Source organism: Protopterus annectens, chromosome 3.part0 (assembly GCF_019279795.1).
Source record: "Protopterus annectens isolate FY-2018-M chromosome 3.part0, PAN1.0, whole genome shotgun sequence".
Classification (NCBI taxonomy): domain Eukaryota; kingdom Metazoa; phylum Chordata; order Ceratodontiformes; family Protopteridae; genus Protopterus; species Protopterus annectens.
The window spans coordinates 434,006,509-434,023,686 of record NC_056731.1 but is presented as its reverse complement, the minus strand read 5'-3'; positions in this window follow the sequence as shown (position 1 = coordinate 434,023,686).

The window sequence follows — 17,178 nt, the reverse complement described above, 5'->3', positions numbered from 1 at the left end:
TCCCAGACATGGCAAGTGTGGATGTTTGTGTTTGTGTTTGTTTGTCTGTGTAGGGTGCAATAATTTTGAGGCCATTCATAGTCACTGCAACCTCCACTGACCTACTTGGTTAAGCCTGCTGATGTCATTCCCAATGAAATACATCTTTGGGGAAGGAGTACTTCAGTAATCTCTGTTGCGAGTTCTAAAACAGCGTAATGCTGTAGTGTGATAAACTAGTTAGGTAGAAGTTCTAACCCCACACATGGCAAGTGTGTCTGTGTATGTCTGTGTTTGTCACTCGTATCCTGTGTGGAGGTGGCTGTGAGTGTTGGACTCATTGTGGAGTGGGCTTTGAAAATTTCTTATATGGTGGCCCTATTATATGTCTCAATGTCCACCTTACAAGGATAACATATGTCAAATAACTGAGAGGCTGGGGTGCAAATCCATACCCCTACATGCGGCATCAAGGCCTGGCGAACAAAATAAGAAACCCTTGAATTACCCAGTGAACACTCTCCACCCATGTCTCATACACAAACACACTTGCCTAGGCAACAATCACTATGTTAGTAGTACCCTGCATATTGCTCACAGATAGTAACCATGGTGTGATTGCAGTGGACCACAGAGGGCATGGCACCCTATCCATCAGTACAATAGGCATGTAATTTCAGAAAGTGTGCCTTCCCTATGTTGCCCACTGGACAACTGCAACAACTCTGGTGCCATCAAATGTGACCCACAAAGGACATACCATGCCTTAAACACATGTCCTGTATGGACAGATGCCACTGACACCAAAGAATACCTGTATCATGCTATCAATGTAGGTGCAGGGTCAATCTGCTTTCCATTACCAGTTCCCGCCCCATGAGGCCAGGACTGGCACATCTGATGATAACAGTCTGTGTACACAACATGGGCCAGACACCCTAGGTACAGTTCCACATGTCAGTGTGCATGCCTGTGGGACATGTGCATATCCCAGACACTGTCCATGTCATGGACTATAGAACACATACATGGCAAGCATTGCACAGCACTGGCCACACACAATAGTAACCCAGGTGATTGGATGGTGAATACAATATACCTTAACCTAGCAGTTTTATCTAACCTAGACTTCTGCTCTGCCTCACATGGAAATCAAATTCTCATATAGCCTGTATTTAACCTATGACATTGTTTTTATTTTTAATTTTTATTGTATAACTTTTGTATATTTTTAACTTGTTAAGTAGTAGTTAGTGGAGCTTTTCTCCTCGGGCCTCCACTGAAAATGGACTTGTATCCAGTTGGACTAGCCCGGTTAACAAATGTAAAATAAAAATAAAATAAAATAAATAAAATACCCACCTGTGTGGGCCAATCCAGACACTACACCCCTGAGCCATACTGCAGACTATTGTCATGTGGCCTGATGCCAAGGTATACCCTTCACCTAACCTTGTATAGCTTTCTGGCACAGTCAACCACTACACACCCATGAAGCAATGCACCCATGCATGTCAGTACTGGCACCGTGTGTGTGTGTGTGTGTGTGTGTGTGTGTGTGTGTGTGATGTATGATGCTTTTGACCACATTCACACTCACTACAACTCCCATTGGCATACTGAAGCATGCTGTCTTATGTCAGACACCTTCACATACTCTTTGCCCATATACCCTCTGGATAACACCTGTGGTACATGTGATACCTGTGCATTACTGTATAGTGGCAAACTAACTATTTTAGGAAGTGTATTCCTGACCCTGCCAAGTGTGTCAATGTGTGTGAGTCCCTGAGAGAGTGTAGCTGTGTTGATGCTGACACCTGTTCATGTGGACAAGCACATGTACTACACCTACCGTATCACTACTATAGCACTGTTGCAGATGTCACTCACCATCACATGTATGTTTGGACAGCTCTACAACATGTAAGCTATGTGGTGCATGCAATAACTGCAAAGACATGTGATAACAATACATAGTCAGTCATAGGTTTGAAACCCCATGCTGGTAGGAGTGTGACACAAACATGCTTAGGTTTTACTCTCCCACCCCCTCCCTGACTTACTTTGTCTCTATCTATCTCTTTCACTCCCTTTCTGGTGGATGTGAAGAAGTACACCTGCTTTGCTTAGGCAGCAGCTTGTGTTTTGATAATGATGCTCATGATCAGCTGATTGCCTCTGCACAAATTGCAGTTCTCCTCTAGCTGATTGCATGTGGAACAGCTGTGGTTAACATTCCCATAGCCACTTGCATGGAAACACACTCCAATATCTAGGAACATCATGTTGGTGTTGGGCCTTTTCGTTTACTGTGAGCAGGACCTAGATCTGGTATTTGGCAAACAGCATCACAGATGGTTTGGGGATTTATTGCTAACAACATACACTGTGGAAACAGGCTAACAGACAGGAGGGGGATGTGCCAGACATGACTACAGAATGTAAGTGTTGCTATTCTGCATTTGGATTAATGTTGGTTTAAAAGGGTGTGTGTGTGGATATGGCTGGTCTGCAAGTTTTAATACCCAAATGCTATGTTTGGAGGAAATTCCTATCTGTAGGGTCATCTTGAGACTGGGCAGTGTGTGGAGCCTTTTGTTTCTTGTGTTACTCACAGAACACCTATCTGAGAACTGCAGAAGCATAGTGTGAGGATTGCAGTCAGTACATGATGACAGCCATGAGAGTTACTGACTTTATATCCCCTATGACATATGTCACAACAAACCCTGTTATGACAGCAAATGTATGAGGTTATCACAACAACATGCCACTATTGAGCCAATGTTCATTGCTCCAGCCACAGATCTGTCAACCTTTTTACATATGTCATGCAGTAAGAGGTGGATATGTTCTGTACACCATTATTTACTGACATCATACCTGATAAGCCAGTGAGATATCAGACTGCTAGACATGTTATGTATAGTAGGGTTTGTTTCTGAGGACATATCTTGGGCATTCTGCGGTTGTGTGTACAGTACTCGGGTTTGTGTACTTAGGGTGATTGTCATCAGTATGTGTATTGTGCATTTGTACCTTGGGGTGTGCACAGACTGTGGTAGATGCCATGGTTCTTGGTCCTGTTCTATCTGATGTTACATGCTTCTCCATTGTATGGTACCCTATTGGCTCGCATGTCTGTAGGGCAAGACACACACATGTCCCATACCACAGACAACCATTGGCCCACACTGTGCCATGGCCCAGTGTATGTAGGGTTAGTGTGTAAGTGGTGCATATGATAATGGTGCTTATCAGACAATCCATATAGTGTCATATTAAGATTGAGCACCATATGTGGCTGTGGCTGTGTTTACATTGGTTGTGGGTATGCACCTTCTCACAGGTGTCTGTTACTCTGTGCTGTGACATGCTTGTAGAGCCCACTATAATCACAGGTACATGTGTAGTCCAGTGTTGTGGAAGTCTGCCTGTAGTTTGCACAGTGCTTTGTGACATGTCTAGCAGCCTAGTGTAATTACCCAGTGTGCTGTTATGTCCAGTTATTTGCAAGACATACTATGCCAGGCCACCATAACTGTTGTGTATTTCTGACAAAGCAGTGGGATTCTGTGCAGATGTATGTCATTAACTACTGGGAAGTATGTGGCCATGTGAACTCTGAACCACCAGGTATTACATGTCAGGACAGACTGGCGTGTGTGCATGCATAAACTGTGTGGGCATATGTAGTTCAGTATTTACGTGATACATATATACCTGCAATACATACATGATATCCCCTTGCACTAAGAGGTTGGGACTTTTGGTGTTGAGGTAGGACTCCACCCCATGTTCTGGACATATGGTAAACATATATATATATATATATATATATATGGATCTATCTTACTACGTCGACAAGTCAAAACGCCGACAACAAAATCACCGACACCACATAACCGACATTGCACAAACACGAAACCTCACATGCCCGACACACCATAATCCCGACAAGCAACAAACAAAACAAATCCCGGTCCAAAAAGCACACACACAACACAAGCACACCAAAATCCTTACAAACCAACACTAAACCTCACATACACAACTACCTACAACCTTAACCCAAACCCTAACCCTAAGGTCCGCCACTATCGCACACTCACCTAACCCGCCCTAACCCTAACTCACTTAACCGCCCTAACCCACAAACTATCACAGTCGCACACTTACCTAGCCCACCCTAACCCTAACTCACTTAACCGCCCCTAACCCACAAACTATCACAGTCGCACACTTACCTAGCCAGCGCCCCTAACCCTAACTCACTTAACCCGCCCTAACCCACAAACTATCACAGTCGCACACTCACCTAGCCCGCCCTAACCCTAACTCACTTAACCCGCCCCTAACCCACAAACTATCACAGTCGCACACTTACCTTACTCGCACCCTCACGTCCGTCACTACCGCATACATACACAGCCTTTTCCCATGTCGATGTTCTCAGCGTCGGGGTTTTGATCCGTCGGTCTTCTCCGTTTTTGATCTTCTGGCATCGGTGTTCTCGCTGTCGGCGTTCTGACTTGTCGACGTAGTCAGATAGACCCATATATATATATATATATATATATATATATATATATATATATGTATATCTACAAATATACATATCTATACACATATATGGATATATCCACAATGATGTTTGCCAGTTGTTGGGTGTGCAGACAGCTAGGTGCCATGAGTCTGTCGAGGAGCTCCTCAACACGTGTCGGGGGGGATGGACGTCAGCATCAAGCCGGCGGGCATTGCAAAGCAGGTCAGAACAATGATGCCGGACCTGTTCATAACTGCGGTTATACAAGCCAACATCATTGTCCCTGTGGACTAAACCATTCCACAGGGCGGTCCACTCCTGCTGCTCATGTGCAGCCCTGCTAAACAGGGCAGGGTAGTGCTGGATAAGGTAGTTCAGAACAATGTCATTTTCTGCAGCAGAATATGCAGGTAGGCATCCATGGGACATCTTGCCTGAAAGACATAAAGATGGAAACAGGTCTGAGCAACTCATACAGCAAAGTTACCATAGTTCTTAAAACACATGTCTGTCACCCCCCACCATATCAGCAACCACAGACTGCTCACACAACTCAATAGGTATGGCTACAGCTTACCTACCAGTGGGACATATATAGTATTGTACCCCATTTTGTGCTATGTGTTTGTAGCCTGTTACGGACTATTCACCTGCATGCCATTGTCAGGGCCACTATGGTTCCATATATGCATGTGGTATGCTTGTTATGTGATTGCTGCACATCTGACATTCTGTGTTATTAGGGATATCTATGCATGCTGTTGGACATGTTCCGGGATTGTGTAGACTATTACTACTCACATATGTTCTATAACAGTGACACAATAGTATGTTTAGGTAATATTTGTCAGCAGAACCACCACTCCAACCTCATCTAGCCATGGTACCAGGCCACATCACATGTGGGACCCACCCTGTGGCCTCCTCATCTACTGGTCCAGCACTACCTTCAGGTGGAACCACCTCAGGGGATGTTGCCCCCCCGGGGCACACACAGACATGATCTTGTCACCTGAGGTCAGGTCCAGGGTCTGTTCCATAGGGGGCTCCACAGACACATATGGGATGTGCTACATCACCTTGAGGCACCCACTACACATTCACAGGGTCCACATGCTCTTCCTGCTCAGCCTCCAGGCCAGGCACCTTCAGAGCCGTGGACTGCAGTTGTGAGTAGCAATGTGTGGGAGGCTTGTTCCCATTGTTTCCATATGGGGTCCCATGGGGCTTCCACATCACAGACCACACCCACCATCCAGGGTGTTTACCCATCACATGTGTCATATACCACCCCTGTAGGCTGTCCTCTATATCTGCCAAGCCAGATGACCTCCACAAATATACCTCCCATCCTTCCCCATATTCCCATTCCCTATTTCACAGACAAGGGCAATGTGGTCCCAACAAGGGGTTCACATGTGACACACCTGTCCATGTTGCACACACTTACAGCTGTATATATCTATGTATATTGCTATGTGTGCTGTTCCCTCACACATAGCATGCAGCACTTTGGTGGTAATATAGGGGACATGTATTTACATACCTATATGTGTGTGTGTGTTTGTATATAAGTAGACATGCGATATATATATATACATACATATATATATATATATATATATATATATATGTGTGTGTGTGTGTGTGTGTGTGTGTGCAAATATATATATATCTACATATGGGTATCTTTATATCTGTAGACATACATGTATATATATATATATATATATATATATATATATATATAGATATATATATATATATATATATATATATATATATATATCTATATATATATAGATATATGTATATATATATATGTATATATATATATATATATATATATATATATATATATATATATACGTATATATATATATATATATATATATATATATATATATATATATGTAGTATATATGTATATATATATATATATATATATACATGTGTAGTATATATGTATATGTATATATAGAAATATAGGTTCATAGGTTCATAGGTTGATACTAGGCTATCTGCCCTAGGGCATGTATAAGCCTAGCCAGAGTGTGTTTGGCTTTCGCCACCCTTTTAGATTAGTTGACTGTGCCTCTGTATAGTAGGTCACAGAAGGTAGCCCTTTTAAGGTTAGTTTACTGTACCTCTGTCAAGCAGGGACAAGGAAGAGATCCCAGGGGTAAACGTACGATCTCCCATCCACTCGTCAAGATTTCTCTTGAAGAGGGTCAATGAGGGGCTCTGCCTAACATGAATTGGGATTTTGTTCCAGAGTGAGGGGAGCCTCTGGGATATGAATCTGTCCCTCCAGCATGTCCTATTTATTTCTGTGCTGAGGTTCAAGTCCCTGGAGTGTGTAGTCTAAGGGATTTGGATTTCCTGAGGTGAAGCATGTCCATTAATTCTGGGTTGGACATGGCTTTATATGTCAGACACAGAGCTGGTGTTTCTTTAGCTGAACTGCATAGGGCATCTGTTTTAGTCCCTTGATCCTCTTGGTGAGATACTTTTGGGGTCTTTCCAGTTGCTGAAGGTGTCGGGTAAGGTACATCCCAAATGGGGCATTGTACTCAATTATGGGCCTGATAAGAGATGAGTAGAGGTGCACAATGACCTCTCGTGATCTAGATGTGAACCCTTTCATGATAAGGTGGGCTATATAGAAGGTCTTTCTAACCACTTTGGTACCGTGATTGTCCAAGGAGATATTGCTATCTACTTGGGTCCCCAAGTCCCTAATTACTTCTTCCGTACTTAATGGATTACCACCTATGTGGTAATTTGTGGGCACTTTGTTTTTCCCAAAGGAGATGACTATGCACTTTTTGGCATTTAGCTTTAGGCCATGGCTCTGGCACCAGTTATCCGTCTCTGTGAGACCCTTTTGGAGGATGCTTGTGTCAGCCGGAGAGTCGATTACAGCTCCCAGTTTGCAGTCATCTGCGAACTTGGTCAGCTATAATCCACCCGTGTTAGCCTGTACCTCGGAGAAATATATACCGAACAAGAGAGGTTCCAGGACTGAGCCTTGTGGGACACCGCTTGTAACTGGTTTAGAGTCTGACATGGCACCTGCTATTCTGACCATATGAGTACTATCCCTGAGCCAGTTTGCAACCCATATTGTGACATAGGGGTTGATATTTAAGCTGGTGAGCTTATTTATGATGCCCGAGTGGGGTATTGTGTCGAAGGCTTTTGCGAGGTCCAGGTAGGCTGTGTGGACTACCTTCCCTTCATCTATGGCTTTGGTAACTGTTTCAAAGAAGTCAACCAGGTTCAAGAGGCAAGATCTGCCCTTAACAAAGCCGAATTGGGTATGATCCAGTGTCTGGAGGTTCCCAATATCTTTGTTTATGATTTCCATGATGATACGCTCCATAGCTTTGCAGACCAGGCTAGTCAGGCTTATAGGGCGATAGTTTCCGGTGTCTGTTGTGGCACCACCTTTGTGGAGTGGGACCACCGTTGCTGTACGCCATCCCTTGGGTACATATCCTGTAGTAAGGCTGAGACTGAACAATGACTCTATATGAGGGTTTAGTTCTTTTTAGAGCTCATGTAAGACACAGCCCGGGACACCGTCTGGTCCCATTGATGCTGTGTTTTTTGCTTTGGAGAGGGCAGCTCTCACCTGTGCATCTGTGATCTCAGGAAGGCTACACCCTGTTGGGATAGACATTTGCTCTTTTGGGGGGGAAGGGGGAGAGAAGGTTGCACTGAACCTTTCTGCCAGGATGTTGGCAAGTCTGTGGGTTCAGTGTATTTTTTGTCATTTTGTACTAACTCAGAGCATATCTGGGAGTTGCCTCCCAGGTTTCTGACATAACTAACTTGTCAAGATAACTTGTGATTATCTTTAGTGTCTTGTGCAATTTTTCTTTTGAAGCTGGCCTTAGATGATTTTATGAGGGATCGTAGTTTCTTGCTAGTAGTGATCAGTGATGCCTTCCCTTTTTGGGATTTTGCTCTGTCATGTGGTAGCTTTCTCCTTCTGTTGTATAGCTTATTTATGGCCGGGGTCCACCACACAGGTCTCCTGCCTTTGGAGGAGTGAGTCCTGGTTTTATTCGGGATAGCATGCTCCATGCATTCCTGTAGGTGTCCATAGAATGCTTTTGTAAAGGATTCTGCATTTTGGGCCGTATTTTCCACTGGCCTGGGGGCTTTGAAGGATTCCACCTCAGTTTTGAGAAGTGTGAAGTTTGCTTTTGAGAAGTTCTTCACCGTGGTTTCCTTGGCTAGGGGTGGGGACGGAATATGGATGTCCAGTGAGATTTGTTTATGGTCTGATCTTACCAATGAGGGGTATACCTCTGGTGTGGAACATAGAGACCCCATGTTGGTGATGACCAGATCCAATATGTTTTCCTCACTTGTGGGAGTGGTGACCAGTTGTTCCATAGCATTTGAGTTTATAAATTCTAGGAACCGTTGGGCGAGGGTGTTTGGGCTTGAGTAGTTTTCCCAATCGATGTTTGGGTAGTTGAAGTCACCCAATATAATAGTGTTTGGAGAGACCTTCATATTCTTCAGTGTTCTCAGGAAAGCCGAGTGAGGTTCCTGTGTTTGGGAGGGTGGTCTGTAGCAGGCTACAAACTGAAAGACAGTTTTTCCCACTGTTAGTTGCACATGGATGGTCTCTGATGCTTCTTGCAGTGCCACTAACCTGGAGGTGTGGGTATCTTTGATAAATATGGATACTCACCCTCCTTTTGTGGTTCAGTCCGAGTTTTGGGGCCAGAAAGCATGGTATGAAGTATAACCTGTAAGTGCTGGGGTGCTCTCGGGAGCCTTGAACCAGGTTTCTGTTACTGCACAGTTATCAATATTTTCCATACTGAGGAGAGTCTCGAGTGCGTGCATCTTGAGGTTTAGACTTCTGGCGTTGAGCAGCATTACCCTTAGTTTTTTTTTTTCTTTGTGTTGTCTATGGGGGTGGGTTTGTCTTTTGAGCGTTGCCTAAAATAGGCACTATGGGGGAGGCAAGAGCCTTTGCCAGTATTATATATATATATATATATATATATATATATATATATATATATATATATAAATATATATATATATATATATATATATATATATATATATATATATATATAGATAGATAGATATATATATATATGTACACATATACATACCTATGTATGGGGTACATTCAGACATCAGGTCCACAATCTCAAAACTCCTTCCTGCTCAGCTGCATATGGACACAGCCTAACATTAGGGGGTATATACATACATATATATATATATATATATATATATATATATATATATATATATATATATATATATATATATATATGTATAGATAGATAGGGCCAGATTGCAGGTAACCCTATTACACTCCTATGGCATTTCAGCATGCTACAATACATGTTAACCTGGGTGTCCTGCAAGTGGTGGGCTCTGAAACCCATGTGTTCATCATTATGGTATTACTTCCACCACCAGCTATTGGCCACAGTAATATACATCCCTTCCATTACACAACACCTACTATATTGGCTTACATCTTGTCAGTCGGTGCTGCTCTACACAGGTGACGTGTATGGCCCACTACCCACAGAGACAGACTCTAATGTCTATAGCAGTTGTTTAGCTGAAGATCATTGCAACAACAACACCTGATGGCACATGTATATCATTCCACATCGTCTACCCCAGTATTATGGACCAAGTACTACAATCAGTTACATGCATATATACTTCACATACCTGTTGTGGGGATGAGGTCTGTTGTGGATAGTGTCCTTGTAGGAGTTTTTTTTTTCTTTTCACTCCTTAGCTATGGCCTTGGCCTGCTTCCTTTGTTTTACTTTTTGGTGTGGCTGTGGTTCTGGATCTGTTTTCTGTTTTCTCTTTTTCTTTCTCTCTCTCTCTCTCTCTGTCTCACTCTCTCTCTCTCTCTCTCCAGTAAATGGATTTCGCTGCTTGGAATAGATTGCTGCATGGCTTTTGTGGGTGATGCACATGATCAGGTGATGGCCTCTGCACCAGTCAGTGCCCTCCACTTTCTACCTGCCTGCAGCATGCTGTATAGTACTTCCACTCACCACTGTCATGGCAACTCACTACTATAAATCCCTACATCATGTGGGTGTTGTCACTTTACCTTTCCCGTATGGTGGACATCCTTCCTGTGCGTGGGCAGCAGTGTTACAGACAGCAGGTAGCAATTCCTCTTACAAGAGAACTTGCACACTCAGGCCAGCTACATATTTGTATGAGGTTCCAGAACTACAAACAGAGTGTGAGTACTGTTGTTGTATGCATTGTATAGCAGCAGCGTTACAGGGTTTGTGTGTACATACTAGTTTAACATGGACTGCAGTCTGTCTGCATAGCTCTCAACTGTGTGCCTATCCACTTGATGGCCAGAGGTGTGCATGTTATATTTTACCTGTCCACCACACAGGTCTTGTGTCAGATATATCACTGGCTGTGTGTGTGTGTGTGTGTGTGTTGAGTGCTATCAGTACATGGCTACAGCCATTTGTGTTTCTGACTTCATGTTCCTGACTAAGGGTATGTTGCAGACTATCCTGTAACACCAGCAACTTGCTTAGTGTATGACAACACTATTTCACATATGGGCCTGTGTTCCAGCCTCTGTCCTCCAACTACATACCAGGCTTTGTCCATATTACATGCTGTCAGGTGTTGTTATGTAGTGGCTTGTGAGTTTGTCATGCTGCCATTCCTGCCATCATTCCACTGCTGTTGTGGCCCCCACACATATTGTGGGGTTGGGTCCATATATGTGTGGGCTTCATCTGCACAATACATGTGTGCCCTTATGCAGTCCAGAGACCAGTGTATGTAACAGTGGTATATGGCCCTGTATGTCAGTCTATGGTGGAGGGGGGGGGGTGCACCATAACTAACCTAGGCTGTTATATGTGAGGGGTATCAGGGTAAGCTGCCTTAAGGTATCTGGATGTACATTATCATACAATTCACCTTGGGTAAATGCAGGCTTACTGCTTCTGCCATACAGACTGTTCTGTTTGTCAGTGTGATTGTGATGGTTTCAGTTATGCCTTGTTATGTAACAGATACATCCTGTTGTGTCAACTGAGGTCTTTACCCTCTAGGGATTGTTTACAGAGTGTAGATAGAGGCTGCTGGACTATACATCTGAATTACTTACTGTTGATTGATTGTTATCCTGTGGCCCAGTTTGTCTTTACTGTTGTACTACTTGAAGGCCTTGGCCTGAACAACAACATATGTAATGCTTTCCAGAATACTGTATCTGTTTGACAGTTGCATTAGTCTGTTTATATGTATTTCAGAGTCTAAACAGCTATATGACATGGCATATACAACTGTAATAGTACACAATGCTTTCTCATGTATGCAAACCTGTGTGTGGTGTTATATACTTTGACGTTTCTGTGGGTATATGTTGCAGGCAACAATTGTCTTTTGCATGGATGACTCATACAGTGTCCACTTGGTAAGGTGGCAGCTGTAGGCATACTGGCTGTTCCATATGGTGTGCACCCTCTAAATATGTATCGTCCTATACATATCTCTGTATGTGTATGTGTATGTGTAGTTACATATATATATATATATATATATATATATATATATATATATATATATATATATATATATATGTATAAATATATATATATATATATATATATATATATATATATATATATATATATGTGTGTGTGTGTGTGTGTGTGTGTGTGTGTGTGTGGGTATCTGCATATATGTGTCTGTGTATATGTATCTTAGGAATGTTTATTGCTTCCACATTGTACATTCCCTATGGTAGCCAGGCTGTACTGCAAGTTTGTTATTGATACCAGCCTGACGTCAAACAGGTAGGATGGATTACTGTTAACATCTTGTGCCCATGTTGTGTCAGGTCCTAGTTATGGGATTTGAAACAGTTGGTACTGTATTGCAGAGCAGACCTGTTTGGCTCTGGGGGGGGTATCAATACATACAAGACGTATGTTGCTTGGACCCTCTCACCCCTATTAACGGTGCCTGTGGTCATATATGTATTTGTTATGCTCTCTTTTATATCTATAGATATATATCTGTATATACATATATAGATAGGGTCTATATTAGATCACCGAACGCTTAAAAAAGTGAACAGTGATTAATCGACCCTATGTAAGTGAAAGCTTACAATTACGAACTGTCAGAACAACAATTTTTTTTCCTGTGGCCACAACACCCTCCCTACTTAAATATATCATTTTTTTCTAGACCACACTACAGTGCCAAAAAAGGCAAAGTACCGAAGCGGCCAAGCAAATTCTTTCCCAGGGAAAGAATTTGCTTAACAGCCGCTTCGATATTTTACCATTTCAGGCTTTTGGGTTCGACCAAGACAATATATGTGTGTATATATATATATATATATATATATATATATATATATATATATATATATATATATATATATATATATAGATATATATATTGCTGTATATATATATATGTGTGTATATTGTATGATTGTATGAGGAAGTCAGGAGTGTCAGAGAAGTATGTAAGAGTGGTACAGGATATGTACGAGGGTACTGTGACAGCGGTGAGGTCTGCAGTGGGAGAGACGGATGCATTTAAGATGGAGGTGGGATTACATCAAGGATCAGCTCTGAGCCCTTTCTTATTTGAAATGGTGATGGACAGGTTGACAGACGAGATCAGACAGGAGTCCCCGTGGACTATGATGTTTGCAGATGACATTGTGATCTGTAGTGAGAGTAGGGAACAGGTAGAGGAGACCCTGGAGAGATGGAGATATGCTCTAGAGAGAAGAGGATTGAAGGTCAGCAGGACTAAGACAGAATATATGTGTGTGAATGAGAGGGAGGATAGAGGAATGGTGAGGATGCAAGGAGTAGAGGTGGTGAAGGTGGATGAGTTTAAATACTTGGGGTCAATAGTTCAGAGTAACGGTGAGTGTGGAAGAGAGGTGAAGAAGAGAGTACAGGTAGGATGGAGTGGGTGGAGAAGAGTGTCAGGTGTGATTTGTGCCAGACGAGTACCTGTAAGAGTGAAAGGAAAGGTCTACAAGAGGGTAGTGAGACCAGCTATGTGATATGGGTTGGAGACAGTGGCATTGACAAAAGGGCAGGAGTTTGAGCTGGATGTGGCAGAGTTAATGATGTTAAGATTTGCACTGGGTGTGATGAGGTTGGACAGGATTAGGAATAAGTATATTAGAGAGTCAGCCCAGGTTGGAAGGTTTGGAGACAAAGCCAGAGAGGCAAGATTACATAGGTTTGGACATGTGCTGAGGAGGGATGCTGAGTATATTGGGAAACCGATGCTAAGGATGAAGCTACCAGGTAACAGGAAAAGAGGAAGGGCTAAGATAAGGTTTATGGATGTGGTAAGAGAGGACATGCAGGTGGTTGGTGTGACAGAGCAGGCTGCAGAGGACAGGAAGAAATGGAAACAGGTAACCCGCTGTGGCTACCCCTAATGGGAACAGCCGAAAGAAGATGATGATGATGATGATGTAGATAAGAAGATGATGATGATGATGAAGATATATATATATATATATATATATATATATATATGAATGACTGTGCTGGATGATATGTTTGTGAAAACATCAAGGTTATGTATACCTGACATGGCTTAGTGGTAAATCACTTTGGCTATGGTGTTCAGGGCCCTGGGTTCAAGACTTGCAGAGGCTGCTTATTTTGTTGCGGGGCAGAACAAGGGCTGTTGGATACAGAGTGATTAAGGCACTTTTAAGCAGTTGTAAGTGAGTTTGCACAGGTTTGCCTAGAGGTAAGCAGTGCTAACTTCCGGTTACAGTTTCTTATATTCACTTAACTTATAAATTGCTCAACCTGTGTAGGCATTGCTTACCCCCATGTAAACAGGCTTAAACCCACTTACTGCTGCTTAAAAGTGTTTACTCCCACTTACCCCCGGGCTAATTTCTTTAAAAGAAAAGAAAAAAGGGTTAATAGGAAAGTGGTGAAAAAGGGGCACAAAGAGGGAAAGACAGTAGGGAAAATAGCTAGGGATGTGAAGGAAGGGTGTAGGAAAAGTCCATAGTTGCTCATTTCTTCTACAGCAACAGCTGTGCATATACACTGAATTTGTAGATAGATTTGGACACTCATACCCCTGAGAGAAGGGTGAGGGCAACAATAATATGTTGTTAAGGCAATTAGACCAGATTACATGTTTCCAGTGGACATGTGTGCGAAATGGGCAGCTATGCGTGGGGTGAGATTTTTGGGGGGGAACAGATTGCCTTTTTTTTTTCAGGTGAGAGTGGGATGTTGGGGAGGAATAGTAGGTATATTTGAGGAGGTAGGTTGGGTAGGTTAACAGACAAGACAAACAAGATGCATACGGGGCAATATATGATACATGTGGGGGGTAAACACCTAGATGGGGAGGGGTGTTGGGAAATCGGAAGCCCATGAGCCCCCTAGTGGAAACAGTTGGACTGAGGTACCCACCCATGGGCAGTCATCACTGCACCTTCATAGCCCAGAAGGTGGCTGTGCTGGGGGCTGAATTGGAGAGCCAGGCCAACCCTCTAGTCACAACACACAGCCCTCAAGCTGGTGTAGCAGATCTCCAAACTCCCTGTGGACTTCACTATGCACCACGAACTGGACCTGGTGATGGGTGACAGTTTCCTGTTTGCTCCCACTCCCGGGGGGGGGTGCGAGCCCCATCCCCTAAGGTGGTTACACCCGAAGGTGGTGCAGGACCAACTGGACGAGGCGGTCCCGGATTGGGCCCCAGATGTGCTATTGCCCGGTGCCACAGCCAGCTGAGGTGGGACAGGTGGGTCCACTGGGACCCGCATTCCCAAACGTGCTATGTTGTTTATGTTTTATCAACATATGTGGGTTAGTAATAGTCAACACATTGCAGGATTAGGTATAACAGCATACATAGATATTCCCATTAACCCAAATACCAGATATGGAACAGTTGCATAGCAAACAGAACACATGCATATATGGGACCACAGTGGTAATTACAACAGCATGCAGGTACATTGATGGCACCATGCTACCAATGTGAGAGTATTTCAGCATAGCACGTGCATAAAAACAGATTTAAATAATTATCGAACAATAGGACATATGTCCCAACATTAGAGTTAAGTCGGCACATACCAATTGAGTTGGGTATTTAGTTTATTGTTGCAGATATGGTGGGGGGAGGGGAAATATGTCAATTAACAACTAGTATATTCCTGTAGTTTGCTTTACTTTCCTAGTCAGTGCTGTTACCTGTACCTTACAAATATTAGTACACTACCCTATTGCCTTACTTTGGACAGTGGTATGACTGTCGACAATTATATACATGAACTGGTTTTACCTGCAGTATACACCTCTTACCTGGTATACCTGTGGAGGAATTGTTTGTTAACATTAACTGTTTCTACACATACTCCCATATTCCAGGTTGATAGGTTGATGTTATGCACATACCTGTCCATCTCTTTTTGTACAGACTCTGGGCATGTCTTGACCACATGCAGGTGAACTGAGACATATTTTGACTATTGCCCTATTAAACCTTTAGTGAATTACAACACTCTTATACAGGATTTACTAGACAGTTATATTATGTAGCACAGTATGGGTGACAGTGATGAGTGACAGCTTATTATTCAGAGCAACTGCAGCACTAACAATGCCATACAATAACAAAGTACACAGCACCAGTACAGGATATCATTTTTTTTATTTTTAGGCACAGTGTTCATATCTGACCATGGGAGCAATGTTTGTTAGCACTACCTGAATGTTGCAACACAAATTCCCAGATTTCACATTAGTATTATGCACATACATCTCACTCTGTTACTGTACACACTCTGGTCACAGCTTGACAACATGGGGGTGTAGATGGGACATACTTGGCTTATTACTCTCATAACATTTTGTGGAGTCACTAGAGTGACAGGCTTGTTCTCATAGATGTCTGACAATCAGTTGCATTTCTTGTTTGCTGCCTAAACATCTGGGATCATCCCACTGATTGCCCAGGGGGACAGGGTGACTGGTAGCAGATATGGGCAGATTTACTGGACATTCTGGACATATCTGTACAGTTGTGGGGTATGATTCTGTATGCAGCCTGCTAACAATCCCAGGATTCGGACTATGGCTGTGTCTGCTAAAAATAAAACACTGCCCATCACATTTGTGTGTGCTATATAGATATTGCTGTGTATCTCTTATCTGATTTCTGTCTATAATTCTCCTGTGCTTTTACATTCTGACCTTGTATTACATCACTCTCATACAGGATTTCCTAGACATTTATATTATGTAGCACAGTGTGGGTGACAGTGATGAGTAATACCTTATTATTCAGAGCAACTGCAACACTAACAATGCCATACAGTACCAGAGTAAACAGTACCAGTACAGGGTATCAATCTTTTATTTCTAGGCACAGTGTTTGCATCTGATTTACCTGTGGGAGCAATGTTTGTTAGCACTACCTGAATGTTGCCACACAAATTACCAGATTCCACATTAGTATTATGCACAAACATCTCACTCTGTTACTGTGCACACTCTGATCACAGCTTGACAACATGGGGGTGTAAATGGGACATACTTAGCTTATTGCTCTCATAACATTTTGGGTGG